Consider the following 6,000-nt stretch of genomic DNA (forward strand, 5'->3'; position numbering starts at 1 on the left):
GGAAGGGGTGGGGTTCTAGTGCGGAGGCACCTCTCCAAATCCCAACCTACTGCCTGCTAATGTGGAGTCTGTCTTTTGCGGGCGGAGTGGAGAGGCGGCCAGAATCCGACTGACGCCCCCCCCCCAAAAAAAAATCGCAGAGATTTTGCCTAGGGGTGGGGCGGGAGAGCAGTAGGAAAGGCAGGGCAGGTATTTGGGAAACCAAAAGCTTAAAGAAGAGGAAGAAGGTTGAGGAGCTACTTCCACATCTCGCCGGATTTCCCCTCCATCCTCAATCTCTGGGTGTCCTCAAAAAGGGATGGGAGGGCCGAAGGGGCAGCCCAGCTTTCTCTTCTGCCATTTGTGACTGACATTTGTGACCCTTGCTGGGTTCCTCCCTTCCTGGCTGTTTGTTGTGATGGGAGGGGAGTCAGAGGCCTTCTGGTCTCCTTTGCTCTCTTCCACCTCTCCTTACCTTCAACCTTTCTTACTCTCCTATCACACCTCACTTCTATTTGCCTGTCCTTCTCTTTCTCTTCTTCCCTCCTCGGTCATCGTTACCCAGACCCCTCCCTCACATTCATTTATATCTCACATCTATCTCATTCTTCTATCACTTCTCCTAAACCTTCTCTGGTTTCTACCTCTGGTCTCTTATCTCTCACGGACAACACTGTTCTTGTCTCATATGAGTCAGTCACCTGGACCTGTATTTTTAGCTGGTTTTCTTCAACTCCTCTTTCTGTCCTCATTTTTTACTATTTCCCTCTCTTTGCTATTCTCTTTCCTCTGCTGCCATCTTCCCTAGCCTTTCTGTATTATTTTTGCCTTCTTTGCAAATATAACACAGGACCAGGTCTGGAGTTCCAGCCCCACCCTGTTCCACACATTCTCAGCTCCTGCCCTCAACTTCCACTGCCATATCTTTGAATCATTTTGAGAAGCGTGGGGTTTAAGGAGGGAACCCAGGCTGAGATGTGGATTAAAGGTCAGAAAAGTGAATAGGATGGAAGGGGTTTGGAAAAAGATATCGTTGGTGTGTGTACAATCCCATATTTGTCTGTCATTATCATTATTCTTCTTTGGAAAATGATTTTAATTTTCTTAATAAAAATTATGTTGATGATCATAATTATTTCACGTTTGCATGTTAAATACATCATCTTTTGGTTCCTTGATGCACAAACCTCCCAATTTCTCTGTTTCTACATTCAGTTTCTCAGTCCCTGTCTCCTCGAAAATCTTGGGGCCGGACCCAGGTTTTTTCCTTGCAGACTCTATCCATCTTTTCTCTGAGATCTTTCCATTTGCCTCCCTCAATCTGTTTCTATGACTCACTAGCTGATGTCTTTAGCCATCTCTCACTGTCTCCATCTCTTGTACTCCTCTCTTGCTTCATTTATCTTCCTCTCCTGGCTCCTTTGCTTACCCCCGCCCCAGGTCTCCCAGTCTTGCTCCCTCGGGTCAGGCTCTTTCCTCTCCCTCCCGCTGTCCTTTCCTCTACCCAGTTTTCCTCCTCCCAGCCCCGCCTGCTGTCTCGGACACCCTGCTGGGCTCTTACCCTGTTACCCTGGTAACCGCCCCCCATTCTGGTCACCTCCACTCCCCTTCCCCCCTACAATCACCACCACCAACAACCTCCATCCACCTTCCTCCTATTTTTCCTGAGAGCCAATAGAAACCCTGTTGCCAGGTGGAATGCTCATTTGAATCGGCCAATCCAGAAGCCTAACTGCTTGCCCTGCCTTATATGGGGATGTGAGGAGGGCCACTCCCCCAACTCCAGCCCCACGGGGGACCAGCCCCTCTAGTGTCCCTTCTCCCCGCCCTGGAGAGAGCCCTGGACCCTCCCTCCCGTCCATTTTCGAAGGGCCTGGCCTCCCATTTCTCTAACTGGGACCACCGGGGTTAGTGTGGGTTGTGGGCCGGACTGTGGGCTGGGCCTCAGGGCTGTGGGTGGGAATGAGGTGTGATTAGGGAAAGGGAGGCGGAGGGAGCCGGGAATTTTGCCCAGGGAGGGGTGTCTGGGAACAGAGGCAGCTGCAGTGGAAAATTCCAGGGAGATGGAGTGGCAGAGAATGGGAATCCTGCCCCAAGGCCCAACGGAGCGCCTTGAGAACTAAGGGTTGGATTGTAGGGTCCTCAGCGATCCCAGGGAAAAGATCTAGGAAGCTGGACGCCTCGATGTAATTCCTTTCTTGCATGGAGGAAGCATCCCTTAGCCGTCCCTATCTGGTTTGACAACAGACTAGTCTCCTCTTAGCTTCATGAGAAACAAGCTGGAACTGAAGCCGTGATGAATTTGGAGTGAGTGGGATGCAGAGAGGCTATCCCTACAGTTGTGGGGGTTAGTCTCAGGGCTTTTGGGGCCAATGGTGTTAAATACCTGTGTTTGGTTCATTCCATAGAACGATTTCTGGGGTTTTGTGGAAGTTTGCCTATTCCTAGAATTCTCCTACTCCATAGTCCAGTTGAGAATTTCTCCCACTAGTTGAATGGGGAAACTTATGCTTCCTTATGCAAGGTGAGAAGAGCTCAATAAAAGGTGGGAAAAAGGAGACCAGGTGAGAGCAAGGAAGACCTGAGCCCCTGAAAAGATGACTTTGGGCCTGACATCCTATTACCTTGCTACTGTGTGAGAGACGTGTTCAATTCTATTTCCATCTCAGTAAATTCTTCCCCCTCTCCAGCCTCCTGGATTTTTTCCACATATCTATTTATCCCATTGGTTAAAAACTAAGGAAGGCCTCATTATTGACAAAAACCTGAAAGCTGGGCTATCGCCACTCCTTGTTTTACTTTTTTATCCCTATTCCACTTCCACAACTTCATTTTCTTTTTCTTTTTTATTGGGGGGTGTGGTGTGGTGTAGACTGCCTTAGCTAGTTTACAAACAAATGCCCTGTTTATAAATAAATAAATAAGAATTTAAAAATACAAAAACTAGCCAGGTGTAGTGATGCACACCTGTAATCCCAGCTACTTGGGAGGCTGAGGCAAGAGAATCGCTTTTAAAGAGCGATTGGAGGTTGCTGTGAGCTGTGATGCCATGGCACTCTACCGAGGGGGACAAAGTTAGACTGTCTCTAAAAACAACAACAAAAAGGAATAGATGAACAGAGTTTAGTATGTCAAAGCACAACCTGATAAGGAACATGTATCCACGACTCTCTTTCTACTAGTCAAACTAGACTCCTCTCCCTGGGCACTCCTTTTCTGGAATGCCTCTCTGATCTCTCCTGACTGAAGACCTTTATCTATTGTTCCCAACACCAAACCACCTTCCTTGGTCTTCCACCCTTACTAATATCTCCTCCTGTGACATAGTATCTAGGCACAAAAGAGGAAGAGCTCAATAAAACATTTCAAGTCCATTTTGGACTCTTAATCTGACAGCCCTCTCTACCTTCTTTAAGCAGGCTGGGAAAACATCCACCATGCTGCCTACTGGCATGCTTCTAACTGGAGATCTTCTCATTTACTACTAAATGTTTTGGTGGTAACTATCTTTTACTGTTTGAACCTCACAACTGAAGTTTCTGTGGCTTTCCTACTTCTCTATGAACTTTCCACCCAGCAAAAAGGATTGGTTTTTGTCATTGTACTTCTTCAGATTCTCTGATTGGCTATTCTTCTTTTCTTTTTTTGAGACAGAGTCTCAAGCTAGCCTGGGTCAGATTTGAACCAGCAACCCTCAGTGTATGTGGCCAGTGCCCTGAGTACTGAGCTACAGGGGCCGCCTGGTTTTTCTTATTTTCTATGCCCTCCTTCATGAAAAAAAAAAAAATTTTTTTTTTTTTTTTTGAGACAGAGCCTCAAGCTGTCGCCCTAGGTAGAGCACTGTGGCATCACAGCTCACAGCAACCTCCAACTCCTGGGCTCAAATGATTCTCCTGCCTCTGCCTCTCAAGTATCTGGGACTACAGGCGCCTGCCACAACGCCCGGTTATTTTTTGGTTGCAGCCTTAATTGCTGTTTGGCGGGCCTGGGCTGGATTCGAACCCACCAGCTCAGGTGTATGTGGCTGGTGCCTTAGCCAATTGAGCCACAGGTGCTGAGCCATTCATGAAGATTTTTTAAACCTAGTTTGCTATTGCCCAACCCTCCTCATCCTCCTTTCAGTTTCTTTCCATGTGCACTCTTCAAAAAGTCTTAATGAGCCTTTTAAAAAGTCCAGAAGTAAGACAATGTCTATAGGTGCTTTGCAGCTCTGCTCAATAAAACTTTCTGTGAAGATGGAAATGTCTTTTATTTGCACTTTCTAATACATTAGCCGCTAGCTATGTATGGTTACTGAACACTTGAACATATGGCTAGTGCAACCAGGAAGTGAATTTTTATTTAATTTTAATTAAACTTATTTATTTATTTTTGAGACAGAGTCTCACTTTGTTGTCCTCAGTAGAGTGCTGTCACGTCATAGCTCACAGCAACCTCAAACTCCTGGGCTCAAATGATTCTCTTGCCACAGCCTCCCAAGTAGCTGGGATTACAGGCGCCTGCCACAATGCCCGGCTATTTTTAGAGACTGCCTCCTTTTTTTTTTTTTTTTGAGACAGGAACCTCAAGCTGTCACCCTGGGTAGAGTGATGTGGCATCACAGCTCACAGCAACCTCTAACTCCTGGGCTCAAGCGAGTCTCCTGCCTCAGCCTCCCAGGTAGCTGGGACCACAGGCACCCACCACAATGCCCGGCTGTTTTTTGGTTGCAGCTGTCTTTGTTGGGCGGGCCCAGGCTGGATTCAAACCCGCCACCTTGGGTGTACATGGCTGGTGCCTTAGCCACTTGAGCCACAGGCACCAAAAACTGCCTCTTTTTCTACCTCTTTCCCCACCTCCATCCCCAGTGATCTGTCAAAGAGCAACTCTGGCTACTGTGTTGAAGGTCATCTGGGCCACTGCTATCAAATACTTTACTATAGCTGTGTGTTTGTTCAGAGTTTTCACATTTTCACACATTAAAAATACTGTGTGGCTGATCCAAAGGATCAGTACAGTAAAATTGAAAAGACTAGGGAAACTGAGACCAGAAGTGACAGCTAAAGACTTGTTTTGACCAGAAGGTAAAAGACTTCAGGAGGCCTTAACCAGAAGGAGACAAAGACAGTGTTGACTGAACCCTTCCTGGTGACTTGTGTCTCAGAGGTCCTACTCTCTCTCCAGACTCCCTAAGCTGGTATGATATTAAATCCCACTGACAATACATACCTTAAACACTGACAACTGTCAAATCTCTAACACTGGCTTTTCTCCTTAGTCTAGTCATGACTCTAATCCCATTTTGGTATCTCTCCCCAGACGTACCACAGCTCCTCCCACCTAACATGTTCGATCTGAAATTCCCTGTGTTTCCTGTTTCAGTTGGTGGGTGCTGTCCTCCTCCCATTTATTCATGCTAAGGAGTCATCTTAGAATCTACCTTCCCAGATCCTTCATATTCCTTGAGTTCTCCCTCTTCTCTTCAAGCCCCTACCCTGCCTCTGCTCAAAGGGCAACATCTCAGTGAATTTAAGCTTAAGACCCTTAGGGTTTTCTTTTCTTTTCTTTTAGAGACAGAGTCTCACTTTATCACCCTAGGTAGAGTGCTGTGGCATCACAGCTCACAGCAACCTCCACTCCTGGGTTTAGGTGATTCTCCTGCCTCAGCCTCCTGAGTAGCTGGGACTATAGGCACCCACCACAATGCCCGGCTATTTTTTTGTTGCAGTTTGGCTTGGGCTGGGTTTGAACCTACTACCCTTGATATATGGGGCCAGGGCTCTACCCACTGAGCCACAGGCACTGTTCCCACCTCCCAAGTAGCTGGGACTACAGGCGCCTGCCACAACGCCCGACTATTTTTTGGTTGCAGCCATCATTGTTGTTTGGTGGGCCCTGGGCTGGATTCGAACCTGCCAACTCAGGTGTATGTGGCTAGCGCCTTAGCTGCTTGAGCCACAGGTGCTGAGCCAATCATGATTTTTTTTTTTTTTTGAGACAGAGCCTCAAGCTGTCCCCCTGGGTAGAGTGCCATGGCATCAC

This window comes from Otolemur garnettii, unplaced genomic scaffold (genome assembly GCF_000181295.1).
Source record: "Otolemur garnettii isolate 467f Iridium unplaced genomic scaffold, OtoGar3 scaffold00104, whole genome shotgun sequence".
NCBI lineage: Eukaryota > Metazoa > Chordata > Mammalia > Primates > Galagidae > Otolemur > Otolemur garnettii.